Source organism: Lissotriton vulgaris, chromosome 11 (assembly GCF_964263255.1).
Source record: "Lissotriton vulgaris chromosome 11, aLisVul1.2, whole genome shotgun sequence".
In the NCBI taxonomy this organism is placed as follows: domain Eukaryota; kingdom Metazoa; phylum Chordata; class Amphibia; order Caudata; family Salamandridae; genus Lissotriton; species Lissotriton vulgaris.
Genome location: NC_141699.1, coordinates 830965888 through 830988320, shown reverse-complemented (window position 1 = coordinate 830988320; position 22433 = coordinate 830965888).

Below are 22433 nucleotides of genomic sequence, written 5' to 3'. Positions count from 1 at the left end.
CCTTGACCCTGTGCCTCATGGGAACAGTGCAGACCGAACTACCAAGCCATGTATTTCCTAGACTGGAATCAAGCATTCAAGGACCGGCTTCTGGCTATCAGCCTTCTTCAGCCTGAATAACTTGAATCCAGTGATGTGTAGATCCTGGGACTCAAGTCTGAGCATACCCAGCCCACTCGGGGTGAAAATTGCAAAAACACAGTTGATGGACAGAATGCAGAACAATGTCTTACATTCACCCCAGTACAAAGATCTGGGCCTAAATCCATTGTTTCTTTGCACTCCACACCACCCTAGGTCAGACAATGGCTATGTGCAAATCAGCCCTGACCCTGTGCCTCATGGGAACAGTCCAGCCCGAACTACCAAGCCATGTCTTTCCTAGACCGGAATCAAGCATCCAAGGACCGGTTTCTGGCTATCAGCCTTCTTCAGCCTGGATAGCTTGACTCCAGTGATGTGGAGAGCCTAGGACTCACGTCTGAGCATACCCAGCCCACACGGGGTGAAAATTGCAAAAAACACAGTTGATTGACAGAATGTAGAACAATGTCTTACATTCACCCCAGTACAAAGATCTGGGCCTAAATCCATCATTTTTTTGCACTCCACACCACCCTAGGTCAGACAATGGCTATATGCAAATCAGCCTTGACCCTGTGCCTCATGGAAACAGTCCCGCCCGACCTACCAAGCCATGTCTTTCCTAGACCGGAATCAAGCATCTAAGGACCGGTTTCTGGCTATCAGCCTTCTTCAGCCTGAATAACTTGACTCCAGTGATGTGTAGAGCCTGGGACTCAAGTCTGAGCATACCCAGCCCACTCGGGGTGAAAATTGCAAAAAACACAGTTGATGGACAGAATGTAGAACAATGTCTTACATTCATCCCAGTACAAAGATCTGGGCCTAAATCCATCATTATTTGCACTCCACCCCACCCTAGGTCAGACAATGGCTATATGCAAATCAGCCTTGACCCTGTGCCTCATGGGAACAGTCCAGCCCGACCTGCCAAGCCATGTCTTTCCTAGACCGGAATCAAGCATCCAAGGACCGGTTTCTGGCTATCAGCCTTCTTCAGCCTGGATAGCTTGACTCCAGTGATGTGGAGAGCCTGGGACTAACGTCTGAGCATACCCAGCCCACTAAGGGTGAAAATTGCAAAAAACACAGTTGATGGACAGAATGCAGAACAATGTCTTACATTCACCCCAGTACAAAGATCTGGGCCTAAATCCATTGTTTGTTTTGCACTCCACACCACCCTAGGTCAGACAATGGCTATATGCAAATCAGCCTTGACCCTGTGCCTCATGGGAACAGTGCAGACCGAACTACCAAGCCATGTCTTTCCTAGACCGGAATCAAGCGTCCAAGGACCGGTTTGTGGCTATCAGCCTTCTTCAGCCTGGCTAGCTTGATTCCAGTGATGTGGATAGCCTGGGACTCACGTCTGAGCATACCCAGTCCACTCAGGGTGAAAATTGCAAAAAACACAGTTGATGGACAGAATGCAGAACAATGTCTTACATTCACCCCAGTACAAAGATCTGGGCCTAAATCCATTGTTTTTTTGCACTCCACACCACCGTAGGTCAGACAATGGCTATATGCAAATTAGCCTTGACCCTGTGCCTCATGGGAACAGTCCAGCCCAAACTACCAAGCCATGTGTTTCCTAGACCGGAATTAAGCATCCAAGGACCGGTTTCTGGCTATCAGCCTTCTTCAGCCTGAATAACTTGACTCCAGTGATGTGTAGATCCTGGGACTCAAGTCTGAGCATACCTAGCCCACTCGGGGTGAAAATTGCAAAAAACACAGTTGATGGACAGAATGCAGAACAATGTCTTACATTCACCCCAGTACAAAGATCTGGGCCTAAATCCATCGTTTCTTTGCACTCCACACCACCCTAGGTCAGACAATGACTATGTGCAAATCAGCCTTGACCCTGTGCCTCATGGGAACAGTCCAGCCCGAACTACCAAGCTATGTCTTTCCTAGACCGGAATCAAGCATCCAAGGACCGGTTTCTGGCTATCAGCCTTCTTCAGCCTGGATAGCTTGACTCCAGTGATGTGGAGAGCCCAGAACTCACGTCTGAGCATACCCAGCCCACGCGGGGTGAAAATTGCAAAAAACACAGTTGATGGACAGAATGTAAAACAATGTCTTACATTCACCCATGTACAAAGATCTGGGCCTAAATCCATCATTTATTTGCACTCCACACCACCCTAGGTCAGACAATGGCTATATGCAAATCAGCCTTGACCCTGTGTCTCATGGGAACGGTCCAGCCCGACCTACCAAGCCATGTCTTTCCTAGACCGGAATCAAGCATCCAAGGACCGGTTTCTGGCTATCAGCCTTCTTCAGCCTCGATAGCTTGACTCCAGAGATGTGGAGAGCCTGGGACTCACGTCTGAGCATACCCAGCCCACTCAGGGTGAAAATTGCAAAAAACACAGTTGATGGACAGAATGCAGAACAATGTCTTACATTCACCCCAGTACAAAGATCTGGGCCTAAATCCATTGTTTGTTTTGCACTCCACACCACCCTAGGTCAGACAATGGCTATATGCAAATCAGCCTTTACCCTGTGCCTCATGGGAACAGTCCAGCCCGAACTACCAAGCCATGTCTTTCCTAGACCGGAATCAAGCATCCAAGGACCGGTTTCTGGCTATCAACCTTCCTCAGCCTGGATAGCTCGACTCCAGTGATGTGGAGAGCCTGGGACTCAAGTCTGAGCATACCCAGCCCACTCGGGGTGAAAATTGCAAAAAACACAGTTGATGGACAGAATGCAGAACAATGTTTTACATTCACCCCAGTACAAAGATCTGGGCCTAAATCCATCGTTTTTTTGCACTCCACACCACCCTAGGTCAGACAATGGCTATCTGCAAATCAGCCTTGACCCTCTGCCTCATGGGAACAGTCCAGCCCGAACTACCAAGCCATGTCTTTACTAGACCAGAATAAAGCATACAAGGACCGGTTTCTGGCTATCAGCCTTCTTCAGCCTGGATAGCTTGACTCCAGTGATGTGGAGAGTCTGGGACTCACGTCTGAGCATACACAGCCCACTCAGGGTGAAAATTGCAAAAAACACAGTTGATGGACAGAATGCAGAACAATGTCTTACATTCACCCCAGTACAGAGATCTGGGCCTAAATCCATCGTTTTTTTTGCACTCCACACCACCCTAGGTAAGGCTATATGCAAATCAGCCTTAACCCTGTGCCTCATGGGAACAGTCCGGCCCAAACTACCAAAGGTTCAGAGTTGCACATCTTTTAATCGTGACATGTGGTGCAAAGAGAGTTACTCAATATTCAATAATCTTTATTTCGGTTGTAAAAAAACATAAAAGATATACATACAATAAAAACAGTCAAGTTTCAAAATCCACGCCCATCTCTTCCAACAGACTTTTCAATATACTAATTGAAGGCCCATTAAAGGTTAATGCAGGTATTTAAAAAAAAATACAATTTTAGAATCTAAAATCATAAAACATCCAGAAATATAATGGTCATAACCTTACGATATTATCGATTCATTTGAACCAACTATAATTACATCATGTTATTTCATTTTTTTAAAGATACAAATTTTTGCATTTCTGACATTACATTCTTAAGTCCATATCATACCTTTAAATACTTGTTTTACCTCCTCTAGGGGTTATACTGCAAGTCCCTATAACTTCGAGCCCCTTCTCCTCTTTACTAGATCCACAGAGAAGAGGTATCTACTTTTACTAAAGACAATCGATTGAGTAGTTTCAGTTTTAAATATTCTTTCCGCCTCACTGAAACGTCTAAATCCCAGAAGACGGCAAATAGGTTTTATCCATTTTCTTCTAGGGTGGATGTAGGCAGGACAAAAGAATAGTAGGTGGGCTTCATCCTCCTTTGCCCCAGTGTTACAAAAATCGCAACTAGCCACGTCGTCCTTTCCTGCGTTGCACATCCAATTAGTAGTATTTGCTTTGATCTGCAAAATACCATAAAGAAATTTTAGGTACAGGCCTGGTAGAATTTCGTCCATAAAGGGCTCAAATCTACTGTCTGTTTTCATCTCAAGATACCTCAATGATAAAGTGTCTAGTTTGGGGTTATTTAAGTTGGAATTTAAAACAAACACCCAATACCTTAGTTTTAACACCTTTTTACAACTCAAAGTTAGGCTTTCAGTGTCTTCCCAGTAATGTTTCAGCCCCAACTTGATGAACCAGTCCTCAATGTGGGTCAGCCATGCCAACCTCGTGTTATTTTTTATTCTCAGGATTTCTTTTAGTGCTTCTCTATAATCGACTAATTCGTCTGTCGACCACACGCGACCCCAGTACAGTAGGGGCCTCAGGACTGCGTGGTCATCAGTACGATGAATAAGTAGATCCATTATGAGGGGAAGTAAAGGTGTACGCCATGGAATACCTAATAATTTCCTGAAAAAAATATTTTCTTGTAGCCTAAAAGTACCCCATAATTCTGCCCCATAAAGAGAGGCAGATCGTGCCTTAAATTTATATAGCTCTAAAGCTTGGGACACAGCCTTGGATTGGCTACTCTTATGCTGCCTTGCTATCTGGACTAAGTACTGAGTAAGGGTTGTTTTACTTTTGTCTATTTGCGACTTCCAATCTAATTTGGTGTCTAAAGTAATGCCTAGATAATTAAAATTGTGCACATATTCGATCCTTTCCATGTTCACAGTCAGGGTTTTTTTTAAAGTTCTGAGAGGATTGACCGCCATATATTTGGTTTTAGATGAGTTAATCTCCAGACCTTTAGTTTCTAAATAAAATCTGAAAGTATCATGTAAATTTTGTATGCCTTTTGGTGTCTGTGATATTGAAATAGTATCATCTGCGAACAGGAGTGCTGGTACGTGGCCCCTGCCATCTTGGGAGAATCATGTTCACAGCCCAAGAGGGAGTCTGGTATATCGTTCACATATAAAGAGAACAGTGTTGGGGCCAACTCTCATCCTTGCCTTACGCCCCTGTTCACATTGATGCGGTCTGTCAATTCTCCATTTGGGCCCCACCTCACCCTGGCATAGTTGGCCTCATGGAGCCTGACGATCTGTGCCAAAAGTTCCCCAGGGACGCCCTGATCCCTCAATCTTGTCCAAAGTGCGCCCCTGGGGACCACATCGAAGGCTGCCCTGAGGTCAACAAATGCAATGTACAAGTGTGCCCTTTTTATTTTAATATACTTCCAGATAATGCAAGGAAACCTAAACACCTGGTCAATTGTGCTGATTTTTTCTCTGAAACTTGCAGGGTACTTGGTTAAAACTCTGTTTTCTCCAATCCAGGAGCTCAATTTAATTAAAATTTGCTTTGCAAATACCTTTTGTAGGACATCAATTAGACTAATTAGTCTATAATGGGCCGGGTTCAAATGGTCCCCCTTCTTAAAAATGGCTACAATCTCTGCCCCCCCGCCATGAATCAGGGATAGGAGCACCCTTTGCAATGGCATTAGACAGGCAATTAATGTACGGGCCCATATCATATTATCATGCTTCCATAAGTCCCCAGGTATCCGGTCCAGCCCAGGGGCCTTCCCTGGTTTTATAGCATTTATGGCTTCCATAATTTCCGACATACTAAAAGTCAAAGGTTTCTTCCTTAAGTTGGGAATTAGGACACAATTACCAAGGGTAGCCTCGCTATTAGTGGGAGAGTATAAATCTGAGACATGGGATACCCAAGTATTGGCGTCTAGATACAAATCCCTTAGTCAAGTTCCAATTCTATTACCCTTTGCGATCAAGCGCCAAAACATTGCCTGGTCATTTATTTTGCATGTGTGAAGTAACTCAGACCAAATGATCTCATCCCAACATTTCTTTGCCTTAAATACTGCGCCCTTGTAGCACCTCCTTTTCTCCTTAACCATAAAACATAATTACCTTTTGCTGCCTCTATAAGTTCCTTTTTGGCATTGCAGCATTCTTTGTTAAACCCTAAGTCACCTTTAAGTGGTAACTCTGGTTGTCCATCTTTTGGGGGCTTTGGGATGTTAGTTAATATTTGTACAAGTCCCTGTAACATCTTATCGTGAATCCACATAATAGGAATCTCTTTTATTGGAAGATTGGCATATGGGGAGACTAATTCTACATATGTCTCGTAGATTTTTTTTACAATATTTTCGTTCCCTAATACTAGCGGCCATTTCAGAGCTCTGCAATTATTTGAGACCATAGGCTCCATCTCGTTATGCATAAGGCTGTTTTTCCCCTTGCCATTAGAATTGAGTATTGACGCACTAAGAGGCAAAGTAAGAGGAAAATGATCACTCTCTATGCGTTTTTCCACTACAAGATCACTTGCCACAGACCAGAGAGAAATTGAGACCATTACGTAATCTATATAGCTGTAGCAACTGCCCTGCTTAAAAGTTGGCTGGCTTGGACATTCTGATGGTAAGCGCCCATTACAGGCACGTAGGCCATGGGCAGCAGTCAATCGCAGTAACTGTGCTACAGCAAGCGAGCAATGGAATGCAGGACTGGTGTCAATTGCAGGAATATTATTTGCATTATCCTCTGCCTCAAAAATATTTTCTAGACCTACTATCGCTTCAAACTTACGATTAAAGTCCCCCCCAATAATTACCATAACTCTCTGATCAAGCGTGGAGATAATTTTATCTAGCTGTTCAATAACTTCCACTTCTTTCTTGGCAGTGGACAGCCTGCTATAGATATTCAGGATGCAAACCTCCCTTTTATTGGGGCCTATGAACTTAACTTCTAATATGTCCTGGCAATTGGAATCAATTTGCTTAAGGTCAATGCCCAATGTAATTTTTGTCCAGATTACCAGGCCCCCGAGGGTCTTCCTTTAGTTAAAGTGGTGGCAGGTATCCTAAAAGTTTTATAACCCAGTTTAAACAGACTTTCAACGGCCCATGTTTCTTGAAATAAAACCATTTTGCTATTATCAATATACTCTTGCCACATGGGATCGCTTAATTTTTTCCTAATGCCCGCAATATTCCAAGACGTTGACTGTATATTTAATTTTGCGCCTGTGTCGGGTATATTATCGTTTATCCTTACATTATTAGTTTCTACTGCTTGTATAGGCTCTGTGCTATTACATGAAACTTTACTAATACTAGAATGGCCTTTGATTTTGTCATCCTGGTTTTCCATCACGATGTATTTATCGTGCATCTTCCCTTTAGAAGTTAGATGTACATAACTTCTAACGTTGGATCTCTCATTATTTGTCTCGTTAGACGAGACCTCAGTATTTGTAAAATTTAGGATTAAGGGCTAGATGTAGGTAATTTCTATTTACCGATTCCTTAATACCGAATTTTACCGATTCAGTATTTAAGAATCGGTAAATAGAATGTAGGTAAACAATCAGTAAATTTTACCGATTCGGTATTGTTCGTTATTACCGATTCTGTATTTACCGAATCCGTAATAAGGAATACCTTCCCATTCATTCATATAGGCCTGGAGGCCCATAGGAATGAATAGGAAGCCCTTCACTATTACCGATTTGGTAAATACTGAATCGGTAATATGGGGAGCATATTCAAGGGTGGCAGGGTGTCACATTGACACCCTGTTGCACCCCTGAATCGTGCATGTGTGCACATGTGGCGCACATACATGCCCTAAGGGCATGTATGTCTGCCACATGGCACTTTCAAAAAAGCACAAAATTGCTTTTTAAAAGGTATTCTGTATTTACCACCAACTTGTAGTTGGTGGTAAATAACGAATCCTTAAACCAAAAATGCACTAATTTGAGTGCTCCCTACATAGGATTTAAGGATTCTGTGATTTACTGATTCCTTAAATTACAGAATCAGTATTTTACCGATTCCTAAAATAACGAATCAGTAAATTACCGAATCCTTAAATCCAGGCTCCTACATTGCAAAGGGCTAAATACCGGTCGGTAACGGGAAATTTACCGATTTTCGGCCGTTACCGACCAGTATTAGCCCACCTACATCTAGCTCTTAGTCCTCTATAATACTTTTAGGGGGGAGTCAAGGGCCATATTGCTAACACTCAGAGGTTCTAACGCCTTAGAGTTTTCAGAGGACACCTCACTACAAACACTTACTATTCTATTGTCCATAGTACCAAAGCCTAATGGTATACTATTGTCCTCAGTCAATCTACTCCTTCAAGCCCGTATAGCAATTCAAAACGGTTAGTAGTGGGAATATTGAAGTGGTTTTTATACCCAACCAGAATCCCGGCTTGTTGTGCCCCAAAAGGATTAGGATTAGGATTAGATGTTACAAAGTCAGTTTGACAATAAAAATAGCTTAAGTCATAAGTCTATATGCCACTATTGCTTCTTTGATAGTGCGGGTCACAAATATGGCCAACCACTCACCTATCCCTAAAGTTGACAATAATGCAGTCTCCAGCTATGTCTTTAGGTCTTCGCCCTACCCAGCTTATTCTTCGGGCATACAAAATCTCGCCATCTATGTGGCTCGGGAGAGGTCTGTTCTTTTTTAACCAAAAGGTTACCTTATTTTTTAATTCTGGGTAAGTTTCTATTTTACCATTCTCTAACTCAGGGACCCCAGTAAGTACATCTTAGCACACATTTTTGCTTTATGGTATTAGGTGTTTCCTTGGCTACAGATGTGCTTTCTTTAGTCTGCCTCGCTACACCATGCCCCTGAGCCAACCTCCCCTGCCTCACCCCCGGTCGGCCCTCTCTCTCTGGAGTCATCACCCTACCTTCTAAAAGTGTGGCAGCTTGGCTATTTCTATTTAGTGTCAAGGGGGGTACATTAACTACAGTCGGGGTAGACAAGAGGGGAGCTGTACCTGATATTTCTTGTGGTATATTATCTACCGCTATACTTTGCCTAGGTATACACTCAAGCAATTTTTTCAGGGTGCCAACATTTTCTACCGTAGTTTGTTCGAGCTTCCCCAGTCTTTCACTAATTATCTTAGTCCTCTCTAAAAGGGGTAAAATTAGGGACTTAATCAATTGCTCAACATGTGCCATCAAACCCTCAGCAGTTTGCGTTGGTGGCAAGGTGAGATCAACCGTCTTGGTAATTGGAAGTATTGAAGATGGGGTAGGTGGCAATACAGATGGTGACAATGTGGTAGCTCGAGGGGCCAGGGCTTCATCTGTACTATTTTTAAGTGCTTTAGAAGTTTTTATTATCTTTGGGCTCCTTCCTTTTTGGGGGCCACCTCCACATTTCCTCTTGACAGTGTATACTATTCCTGCAGTTTGCTTTAAGGTTTGGGATTTAAGATTTTGTTTAGGTACAGACCTTGTGGAGGAACGTGGGGCAGCATCATTAGATGGATCCTCCATGAGAGAATTATTACCTAAAACAACAGGACTACTCTCATTTATTGCAGGTAAGTCAGGGGAGTCAGACGGCCTCTCTATCTAGTATACATTTCTGTCACCCGCATTATTGTCTCTGTTGTGCGAATACATTTCCAAATGATTTGGTGAGGTGGCCGACATTATAGTCCCAGAGATGATTGTCTCAAATACATTGGTTCCAGTGAGAGGTGACGTTCTGTCAGGGCTATTTCATTTTCTAGCACTGATGTTGCCCTGATAATGAATTGGTCTAATGTCCCATTGATAGAACCCCCGTCGCATCCCTCCTTCCTTTCATTAAAGTAATAAGTTTCACTGTAAATAGTTACCTGATTCACCTAGCCTACCCCGAAGCTGTAACCTAATAGAGTGTCAGTTTAGCACAATATTTACCATCAAATTATCGGTATCCTTACAGTTCAGCTAAGGTTCGTGGGGTGGCCCAGGACAGCCTCATCCGGGCTATGACGGGCGTGGACAGGCCCGCCCTTGGCCCGGGCACGCCCACGCGCGTCACGCGCTGCGGGAGCCCTCAGTTGAATTTAAAGCACTGCCCGGCGCTTGGATGATGAAGCGCGGCTTACGGTGGAGGACGCTGGGAGTTGAAGTCCTCGTCCCTGTAATGCAGCAGCACAGTAAATACAGACCCTCCTGGGACCGCAATGGCGAGCAATGATAGCAGAGCGGCAGGCAGGCTCAACGCAGTCTCTCCTGGGGCTGCTCCAAGATCCGGTAAGTGAAAAGAGCCAAATCTTCATGAGGGACATGTGGTGCAAAGAGAGTTACTCATAACCGGTCAGACGTGCACTGGTGAGGTGCTGTGTCTTGGTCCTATTCAAAAGAGTATCCACAGCATGGGCACCATTACTGTGAGGTCAGTATCAAGTACGAGCCTAGCCGATTGCCTTATAGAGACGGCCACAGCCATGACAGCTCTTAGACAGCGTAGTAGAGCGCTTACGAAAGGGTCAAGAAGGGCAAAAAAATAAGCGCATGGCATTTGCTTACCTCCAAAGGCCAGTATTAAAACAGAAAGCGCACAACCAACCGTCTTGTGTACGTTCAGCACAAACGGCTTTGCAAAATCAGGTGTACCAAGCACAGGCGCAGAGCAAAGCGCAACTTTTATTTGCCCAAAAGACTGCTGACATTCAGGCATTCAAGGCAAGGGTTCATGCACATCTTTAGTGGTTAGTGCGAGCAGGGGTTTTGTAAATAACTAATAGTTAGGGATCCACTGACGACAATAGGAAGTAATGCCAATGAAAGCACTCACATTCCTTTGAATTTTTAGGGATAGGCATTTTAATAATGGCGCTGAGGCGCTCAGGGGTCAATCTCCCACCCTCCTTCGACAGTAGGTGACCCAAGTAGGTGACCTCCTGTCGACAATATTGAATTTTGGAAAGGGACACTTTATTTCCGTGGCGTGTCAAAGGCAACAATTTAAGCGTACCGTTTTTGCAAACTGTGATGACCTGTCTCTGTGTGTGGTCTGGTTCCATGCTAGAATTTAGAGCTTGGAACCATCTGTCACCAATGTTCATCTAATATGTAAGTTCCATATTTGTCAGTTGTTAGCTGACTGTTGGTTGGGGCCGAATAAATACTACATGTTAACCTTATCCTGGATGAACCCTACTTTGTTACACTGGCGATGTTTGAGGAGGAATCTACATGTGCAAGTCGGCCTCAACAACAGGTGTATAGCTAAAGGAAAAGAGGAAAACTCACTTGACTGCTGTGTGGAAGAAGGAAGGTCAAACGATATCTTCCAGGAATAGGTGTGGCACAGCGAAGGAAACGCGGTGAGAAACAAAAAGAAAGAAGAAAATGCGGCGAAAATCGGCAAAGGTAGACAATTTAAACGGTTTAAGAAGGAAAATATGTAAAAAACAAAGTTTTAATGTGACGTCGATTTTCGAGGGTAAATTCCCAAAGAAAAAAGACTATTTGTTGGAAGAAAGTTGGCTGACATCTTTGAATGGGAAAGTTTTGAGAGAAAAAAACAAGCGAGATTGGCCAAAGAAAGAGGTACAATTGTTGCGTGGCGGCCATTTTGAGTCGGTCTTAAAAAAAAAACAAGCTCGAACAACCAAAGAAAGAAGTACTAATGTTTCGTGGCGGCCATTTTGAGTTGGTTTTTAAAAAAAAGAAGCTCAATCTACTTAAGAAAGAAGACCGAATGTATGTGACGAATTAGTGGGGGCCATCTTGAGAGAAATTTTTTTTTGTTGTTTTTTTTTCTGTTAATTCGAGAAAGAGGACAACAGGAAAAGCGGTAGTTCGGCGTGTGGCATTGTCGAAATTCAAAATTGAATGGTAAAAGGAGGACAGAAAGGCCTGTTGGGCACAAGAAAGAAGGAAAAAGTCGTCTTAGAAGGAGTGAAAAAAACGGAAGGAGGAGTGAAGTCGGAGGAGCTTGTTGAACAGAGAAAAGCACACAAACTGAAAGAGGTGGCAAGAAGTGCTTGAAAGGAGAATGAGGCTCAACATGTGAAAACTGCACGGGAAACTTGGAGCCTGTCAACGGTGATGGGCACACCTTTTGGGGGAAGAGAGGAAGTACATTGATGGCTAAGGGTATAAAGGGGAATAAGGTTAAAGTGTGTTAAGAGGAATAGGGGTAGCAAAATGTAGAATGTAACTGCGCCTCCTTTCTTTCTGATGGAACCAGGGGAGCCACTGATTAGGTGGAAAAAATGGAAGAAAATATTTGAGAACTACGCGAGGGTGTGTGGTGCGAATTTGAGTGGAGAAAGAAAGCATGCCTTATTAATGCATTGTTTGGGTGGAGAAGGCCAGGAGGTTTTGGAGACTCTTCCACTTATTCCACAAGCAGATCAAAGGGGGTTGAATGAGTTTGAAATATGTGTTAGGCAGTTGGATTTGCATTACCTTCCTAAAGTAAGTACCATCATGGAAAGGTACTATTTCGGGTTACGAGAGCAAGGTAAGGAAGAGAGTGTTGAGGAGTACATTACTGCACTAAGAAAGCTGGCATCAAGTTGTGAGTTTGGGGGTTTGGTGGAAGAAAGAATAAGGGATCAGTTCGTTTTGAGATGTGTGAGCGATAAAATAAGGGAGGAGTTGTGGTTAAAGGATGAACCTGCACTTGAAGAAGTGATAGGTATTGCAAAAAGGGTTGAACACATGTTAAAATGCGTTGGAGAACTGAGAAAGGAGAAGAAGGATGAAAACCCAAGTAGTTGTTCAGCACAAGAAGTGGTGTGTCAGGCTGTGAAGAGAGATGATGAGAAGAAAAAAAAGAAGGGTGCGAGGGAGAAAAATTGAAAGGGGAGGTTGATGGAGGTAATCCGAAAATACAGACAAGTAAGAAATTCACAACGCCTTTTCAAGGAAATTGCTATAGATGTGGGAAATATGGGCATATGGCGAATGCGAGAGAGTGTCCTGCCCTTAAGTTCAATTGTAATGTGTGTGGAAGAAAGGGGCATATTGGTAGAAATTGCAGATCAAGGGTTGGGAGAGATACGAGGACAGAGACTAAGTTGGTTAGTTTTCAGATTAATGATGATGTTGTAGAACATCCTTCTGATTATGTGTTGGTTGGGGAAGCAAGTGTGTTGATGAAATTTGATTCATGCTCACATGTCACTTTCATTTCAAAAGAGGTGTTTTAAAATGTGTTTGAAAAGAAAAAGACTTTGTTGAAACCAGATATAAGACCAACAGGTTATCAAGAACAACCCATGAATATAATGGGTTACTTTTTTGACTGCATTGAATATAAGGGGAGGTTTGTGGAAGCAAAAATTTATGTGGCAAAAAGGGGAGACAACTTGTTGAGTTGGTCTCATCAAGCAAGGTTGGGTGTGAGTCTCAATCCAAATGCTCATCCAGTTATTCAAGTACAGTCTGTAGATGATGAAGAGAATAAGTTTATAAAGGATTTTAAGGAATTGTTCAGTGAAAAACTTGGATGTATAAAGGGTTACAATCACAACATCAAACTGAAGTTGGGTGCAGTGCCTGTTGCTGCTAAAGTAAGGCGCATTCCAATTTGTGTAAAGGATGCTGTGGGAAAAGCGATTGAGAGGTTGTTGTCGACTGGGGTTATACAACCAGTAGAGGCAACTGAATGGCTCTGGTTCCTCCTTTACCATCAGATCTGATCACAAGCCACTAAAGGAGGTGTTTGAAAAGAAGGGGTTGGACTCAATCTCGGCGAGAATTAGGAGGTGGGTAATTTCTTTACAGGAGTTTGTGTTCAGGTTTGAGTATATTCCAGGAAAAACTAATGTCTCGGCTGATTGTCTGTCAAGGCTGGTGGATGTCGTAGAAAATGTTGATGAAGCTTTGGTTGACTATTTTGAGTGTGAATTAAAGGTGTGTGACGTTACTTTGGGTGTGGTGAAGGAAGATGCTTGGAAAGAAGAGTTGGGTAAGGATGCGGAATTAAAGGAGGTCATTATATTGTTGGAAGGAGGTATGTCTCGTTCTCTAAAGAAACCTTGGTCAATGGTTGCTGATGAGTTAGCAATGGTGGATGGTTTGCTTATGAGAGGTCCTAGATTAGTCCCACCTGTTAATCTCAGAAGTGTTCTGGTGGACATGGCTCATGAAGGACACTTGGGCATTTCTAAGACGAAAGAACGCATACGAATGGACTTCTGGTGGCCAGGTATTGATTTGTTGGTGGAACGTACAGTTAGGGATTGCTCTTCTTGTCAGGCAAGTGATAAAGTTTTGAAAACTAGGTTTTCCCCAATGGTTTGCAGGAGGTTGCCTAGGTCCCCCTGGGATGAGATTGCAGTTGATATTGTGGGGCAGTTACATGGTGAGCATCAAACTCAGTTTATGTTGGTTTTATTGGACTTGTATTCAAAATGGGTGGAGGTTAGTTTGGTAAGGGAGATTACAAGTGAGCCTGTTATTTCTTTCTTGGAGTCTGTCTTTAAGCGTGAGAGTTTCCCGAACTCTATTCTTTCTGACAATGGGCCACAATTTTGTTCTGGGAAAGTTGAGGATTATCTCAGTAGGTGTGGCATAGTTGACAAGAGGATTTCTTTGTATCATCCTGAGGCAAATGGTGCTTTGGAGAGACTTAACAAGACTTTGAAGGAAAACATTCAGTTGGCAAGGGTTAACAATTTGGACTGGAGAAGGGAGTTACAGAACAGAATTTCTGCTTATCGATTCTCTCCACACTCAACTACAGGAAAGACTCTGTTTGAACTCTTCAAGGGTAGGGCGCCTAATACTTGTTTATGTCCTGCCTGGATGGCTGCAGACAAGGGTGTAAAAAATAATGATGTGGGTGCATGGAGAGAAAGGGAATTGAAACTACAGAGGCAAAGGAAGATGTATATAGATAGGAGAAATTCTGCAAAAGAATCCAAATTCAAGGTGGGGGAAGTGGTAAAGATCAGGGCTCCTGTGGGTTGTCAAAACTGGTCAAAGTTTTCTGTTCCTAGAACCATTGTAAAAATTTTCAAAAATGCTGTAAAGACGGAGGATGGTCGTATCTGGAACAATAGTCATGTTTCTCATTTTGGGGGAAAAGGGAAATGTGAAGACAATGTTGTGGTTCCTGATTTGCATACTGATTCTTCTCGTAAGAGTGTGAGAGTACGCAGGCCTCCTGTTCACTTGCGTGATTATGTATAGGAACCTTCTCTTTTGTTTCTTCATATGTTTCTGTTGCCTATTTTATTGCTGGACATGTAAACCTGTTTAGTGTTTAAGAGGGAGAAGTGTGATGACCTGTCTCTGTGTGTGGTCTGGTTCCATGCTAGAACTTAGAGCTTTGAACCATCTGTCACCAATGTTCATCTAATATGTAAGTTCCATATTTGTCAGTTGTTAGCTGACTGTTGGTTGGGGCTGAATAAATACTACATGTTAACCTTATCCTGGATGAACCCTACTTTGTTACACAAACCTATTCAGTGTCAGAAGCGATGAGAAGGTTGTCTACATGTTGGAGCAATACATTACCTGGAGGAAGCTTAAGGGAGTCCAATTGGGCTTTTAAAGCTTGACTATATATACTAGGGCTCTCAGTTTAGCCTTGAGGAGCTCGACAGAATTTCACATTTCTGCCAGCTAGGGTAAACCCAAACAAGTACCTGCAATCTGGATGGATCGGAAAACTAAAGAATACATGTTTTATTTCAAAGACAGAGAAGAATTTAGCAGTAGAAGGAATCGTTATCAAAAGGGCAGTGATGTCAGGGACCACCGGGAACTGGGGAACTACTATTTTATTTAGTGCGCGCAAGTCAATCACAAAACAATAAACATGTGGATGATCATCAGATGAGCCCAAAGGTGCCCTCATAAGAATGGGAAGAATAGGGCCATTACACACATTAGCAGTCGTCTCCACAACAACTCCTGACTTAATCAAGTCCTGTATAATTTGTAACAAGGCTCGCTCTCCTGCTTGCAGTATTTTGTACAGAGGAATACGAAGCAAAATAGCACTGTCTTTAAATTTGATAGAAACTAGGGGTATCTGCAATAGTCCTATGTCCGTGTCACCCGTTGACCACAACGTGGGCGGCATGTCCTTAAATTCAACAGGGAGGGGCGCATCTTTGGACAGACACTGATTAGTGCTGACCACATTCGGGCCCATCGTCATGTAAACACCTTCCGGGGAACAATTAATAGCAGCATGCAGCTTTATTAATAAATCTAAGCACATCAGATTTTCTCCGTAATTAGATGTCAACAAAAATGGCGAATCCACAGTAAAAGGACCAATAGTCAGTGTAAGAGGCTTTGAAATGAGGCTCACAACCGGTACACCACAAAATCCTACTGAAACATTATTCATGGCACCATTATCTGCACAAATTCCTTAGCCGAGCCATGCAAATCTGCATAATGTAAGGACCCTGCTGTTCTACAGGAATCTGAACTGGTCCCTCACCCTGTCCCTGAATGTCCCAGCTGTGAGACATACCTGTCACCTCATCTATATCATAGTCATCATGATAATGCTGGCCGCCCCTATTGTCATCAAAGTAGTTACTATCCGGGCGATCCTGTAATGTTGCAGTATGCTGAGCTCTGCCTGTCCACTAGCTCGATGACCCCGGCCACGAGAACCTCGTCCTCTAGAGGGTGCGATTTTTTGCCACAACAACAGACACTCGCTACACCAATATCCCTCCTCTTTACAATACACACACTAATTCGGCCCTACAGGCATAGTATTCTGGCTAGTGTGTGGAAGCTGTCAAGCCATACCACCACATCCTCTACCATTCCCTCATAAAGCCTGCTGCAACAATGCTATTGTCTTCAATTATTTATGCTTTTTATCCACCTTCTCCTTCTCCTCATTTTCCCTGTGCTCATAATACTGTGCCATACTCAAAATTAAAGAAGAGGAGATGGTAGTCATGTGCTCTCCGAGGCCTGTTACTGAGTCGTGATCTCAGGAAGCAGGTTCGTAATAAATCTAATAACAAACAATCGGACACCCCCCTCCACCGACAAATCCTGGCTGCTAAAAACACGCCTTCAAACCGAGTGAAAACATTAGACACACTTTCATCCTTCTTCTGACGACATGCTGTTGTCATTCGGAATCTCCCTCCATCCGGAGTGTTATTTCATATAACTTATGTGGAGAACTAACCCTAGTATCTGCAGTTTCAACTTGAACTAATTCATTCAAGTCCGCTGTCTCCAGATGATCCTTCAAGTTCTTGCGAGCTATGGTGACTTCTGCTGCACTGTCCAGCATCGTCTGAGCCCATTCCCCGTTCTTGAGTTGTGTCCTCAAGATCCTCGGCATGTCTGATTTTTAGACCTGCTACCTTCTTATTGGTGAATTGAGGTTTCTTGCTTTTCTGAACGTGTTGATCGTCTTTGGAATTCACTCATTCTTCCTTGTGTTCTGAATGTCCTCTCCTTTCGGATTTCTGTGATGAAGTCTGAAAGGTACGATAGGAACGTGTATCAGTATCTTGATATCTATCAGGTTTTCTCAAATTATCCCTATTCCTGAGGTTGTACCTCCTTTCAGAGGGCTCCTTTTGGGGAGACCTACCTCTTGAGTGAGACTGCTTCTCTTTAGAAGTTTGTTTATTATTCTCCCACTTCTTTTTAGAAGAGGTAGGAGTGCTTTTAGTAAAGACCTTTTTAGGACTTTCAGACAGTGGGAGTTTCACTGGTTTCCCTGCCAGACTCTCTCAGCCTAATTCTTCATAGGATTTTTCTATTATTCTGGCTAGTTCTTGTGGTTGCTCAGTTACATCAAATTCCCTTAATTTCTGGCGGATCGCCATGGATGCTGCTTCACCTTTAATATTAGCTAATATTATTGATGAGACCTGTTTGAAATCTTTCAGTAGTTTCATACCTAAATTTAAAGCAGGCTATGCCTCATATTCATTTTGAATCCGTTTCAGGACGTCTGGTATTACCACCATAGACGGAACACCATGTGTTTTGGTGTAAATTGCAGCAAAGACTGTACCCCAAGTGTCGCAGTCCACCAGATGTGGTGCGATCCCCATTGTCTGAGAACACACCTTAGACTAATCACAGACAGAACCTTAAAAGGCCCGTTATGCGTCTTGCTGCTCCCGTAACCTGTCTCCGAGAGAGGACGCCGCTCTGCGGTCCGTGTGGAGCCTTTGAACTGAGGTAAAAGTGTGCAACGCCCCCCCCCCTAGCGACCTTCCCCGTGCGCCCCATTACCAGCTGTACCCTCTGTGTTTTGAGCATTTATAATATCGGACAACCACCCATGAAATCTGATCCACTTAATTGAAAAAAAAATGTTATGTCTGCCACAGGGCCCTAATGCACTATATGCTTATCAAGCCCTCGTCACATCTTTGACTGCGACCATCACGCCCATCTGCCCTTTTAAGAACACGCCGCTTTGCGGTCCCTTCTTAATCCCGGGAACTAGGTAAGAGCGTTCTCTCTTAAGCAGTGCCGTGTAACTGTTACGCTAAGCTTTGTTATTAAATGAGTTTCCTTTTTCTTTTTACATTGGATCCCTCCACTTCTCCCTTAGGTTGTGGACCCTCATCCTGCTCCCTGTGCGTCCCGCTGACCTTCCGGTGATTGTAGCATTATCGAGTTTCCTCCTCGAAGGGAGGATCTCAAATCTCATTAGCATTTATCTATATGCTAATACGATGCTCTTAAATCAGCATAGCATCTACCCGACGCATCTTTCCAGCGCTGCATATATCCTTTAGAATGAACCATAAATCTTCTGCATACATTCTATCTGCACTGCAAAAAACGGCAATCAACCTAATTAAACACCGCCTAGCCTTATGTATATCTTCTAAAGTATATGACAACCTTTTGCAGACATTTCTTCCGAATCTCTGAAAACAGCTACTGACTCAATTTAAAGCCCCCACCCAGAGAAAGAAGCCGATCCTTCAGACTGGGACTATTCTGCACACCAACAGCCCTAGGAATGGTACTTGATTGCTTGCTTTCCGTATGAACTCTTTTGCATTAGGACCTGATAGCACTATGGGAAACTCCTAAAAGAACGCTATGTGATGAAGTTACATATATAAAAATATTATCCCCCCCCCAGACTATCTTGATCCTAATTCTATCGAACATTCTTCTACTCTGGCCTGATTAAAGATTCTAGCACCCCTGCGCATAAAAAGCCTTTGTCTTCGCCTATGCAGGAGAGGATCCCTCATCACAAGTACTCTATTTATTATTGGATGAATTAGGACTAACGACCTAAGACCCTTTCAGCCCCCAGATGGGGTAGATTTAGTTCTCATAAGATGCGGCTTCTCTCCACAGATGTCTATCAATTATTGACGCCGCGAGAGCTTGTTATCCACCGGGTATTTACCCTCTTCGTGTTGTTTGGAAACTGGTAACCGCCTGTTCCCCACTCGGGATAAGACCCCACTGTGATTTATGAACATCCCTCATATTGAAATTCCCGCCCCCCTCTCTGACATACTTAGTCACGATCTTTTCATATGATAGGATCTCCTCCTTACTGTGCTGTCCCTATTGATTGAAAGATGTTATGCTTATGAATGAATGGAATAATTTGTCTCTACTGGTTTTCTGCCCGCCCGCCTCTATTGTCCATTAGTGTTGACCATTTGTTCTTACCCATTAAGGAAGAACCTATATGCTTTTGAGTGACTATATGATATCAGAGCCTTAACACACATATTGGTGAAGTAAACATTATGTATATTCTGGAATTGTTTATCAAATGTATCTCTTTATAACCATATGCAATTTTAATGAACATTTTTTTTTATCTACAGTGTGTGAGTCCCCGCCCCCTGGTCATCACCGCCCTGTTGAAGGTGCAGCCTTGATAGGCTCAACACCGAAACGCGCGTCGGCGTGATCGTTGTGGATGGCGACTTGTCTAGTCATTGTCAACTATTTTTTTCTATCCACTTGCCTCCACTACCTGACCTTTGTCCATGTAGCCACATGATATTCTTTCTGCAGGCCTTGATGCACCGTGATGAATGTTATGAATAGATGTATGTGACTGTGAATATCTGTATGTGGTGAGTCTGAAAGTGATTGTTAGTTTAGTGGATGTGTCTGAGAGTGTGTGGGACGTGTATATATATTTTATGAACTCCTCTTGGTTCAATCAATGTTTGTGAAAAAAACGTCTATTTTTTCCTTTTATAGATGATATGAAGAGTTTAAAGTAACCCATGTCAATCTAAATGATCTAGATGAACTTTTCATACAAATTTAATAAATAAATCCAAAAAAGCTAAATGAACCTTGTATGATGTGTATTTGGCTCTGATACATGTTTTATGTCACCACCTATTGATATTTAAGGATTCTTGAGGGGACCATAAAATATCACCTGGAAGGGTAGTTGCTGATTCTATTGTATTAATTCTGTGTTTCTCATGAGGGCTAGTATTAGGAAATACTGCTTCCGTGTAAGTCATTTTTTGAGCTATCCAGAATGGAATTTGTTCCCATTTTGCGGGCGACTTACCAAAGACTGAGTGTAGAGTTTATGGCGTAGTTTTTTGTGTGTTCCCCTGGTGGGGGGGGGGGGGGGGGGGATTTTGTGGAATCATTATTGCAGGTTTGACTGTAAGAGTCCTCATGACATATTGAACCAATTGTATTTAGATTTTAAATAGCTCTTTGAGTTGAGCTCGTAGTTCCACATCTGTCATTTCATTAATTTCAGGATGTGGTGTATAGCTAGCCATGTTGCTCCTGGTCTACCTAGGGACCGAGCCTGGTAACGTGATTTAAATGTTTTAGGGGGCCTTTAAACCAGAGCGCATGCTCTTGGTATGTTAGTGGAATTTCTATATCCTCGAAAGGAATGTATTCTTCCAGTGGTTCATCTTCTTTGTAGAAGTGGAACATTTGTATTACTGGATTTGCTTCGGAGAAACTATCCATGAATAGAAAAACCTCTGTCTGGTGATATTTGTGTGCCTCTATCACACAAAGTACCCTACCACCTCTTGCTGATAGGTCATTTTTTATAAGTTTTATAATGATGGCTTTCCTTAAATTTAGAGGCATCGCTATAGCATCCTCGTCGGTTTCTTGTAAACCTGAAATAATAAAAGCTGGTACGGCAACAAGGAAACAAAGATAAGGTGCACAATATTTGGAACAGTGTATCCTTCAACGTTGAACAAACCAAAAAACTAATACATAAGATTCTCGCCCTACTCAGCTATGGTGAATATTATCCTTTAACCCACTCCAGACATTTATTAGAGTATTTTACAGGAAAAAGGGGTCTCTGAGAAAAGCACGACTGAGTTACTTTAGTATCTAGCGTTAAATTAGTGCCTTACCAAACGTTGGGTGCCAGGTAGTGTAGTTGCTTTATTCCCAATAGGCTCTGCGCATTGGAATAATATATCCTATAGATATGACGTAGGACTTAAGTCAGTAGGTCTCTATCGAATATTCTAAACCTAATTGTGAATGCCAGCTAGCTCAGAGGTCACTAGAAACCTCCTCGAGTACACAAGAAGGGATTCGTTTCTGACAACCGCATAAACATTTCAACTTTGTTTCCCCTAGAATTGGAACAGTATCTTCAGAGTTGTGGAAACAATAGATAACTATTTTAGTCAGTCAATCGTGCATGCTTCGTTGCTACAGGGTTGCAGAGAAATAGAGAGACGGGCGTTTTCAATAAAAGGGTTTATTGAACAGTCTTCTTTCTCATGCAAGAGAGGTAAACTGCTACAATCGTTAGACAGAATGCAAAATATAATGCGTACAGCGTGAACAGTAATATAAAATAATACTGTAAAAGCATTGTATGGTTTCTAAGCCATATAAAAATACATACATAAATAACACAGGCTAAAATACTCAACTGGTGCTTCTAAAATATGCCTACCCCAATGTACTTAACCTAGGTATAGTACGAGGGAAGAAGTAAGTATTGCTTACCATAAGTTTTAGTTCTTCCAAGAACTGCCAAAGGTTTCTCTAGGTTCTAATCAGCTCCATACCTTAGAATGAAAGAGGTTTAGTATCTTTGTCTTGGACTTGATTTCCCAGGGGAGTCAGAAACACTAGAGCTGGATTCTTGGCAGGAGGATATCAGCTGCTGTTCAGTGTGTCAGCTGGAGAGTTGGCTTCCTTCGGCACTTGCTGTAGTGAGCTGCGTCGGGCAAGTAGGTAGTCGAACTGCACCGAACCACACCGCACTTTGCCATAGCACGTGAAGGTATATTTATACTTTGAAGGTGTTTAGGAATGCCATCTTTGATGTAAAATCGGGTATATGAACGTCATGGATTAACCCCTGGTTGTTCATGCATAATAATGAGTTTCTTGGAAAAATCAATATTTAGGATAGGGGAAGTCCCTTCTGCTTAAGAGTCTGGTTTTCCAAGAAATCGTTGTGACGTTGATGAACGGATGGAAGTAGCCATGCCTGTATTTGGGTAGCATGGGCTACGCCTAAATAAATGCTTGATTTCTAAGCCTATATAAGGGCAACGCGAATTGTACCTATATAAGGGCATGAATCGGGAAAATTCATTCGGAATCTAAAAACGCCATACAACAAACTTGTCCCAATCTACTCTTC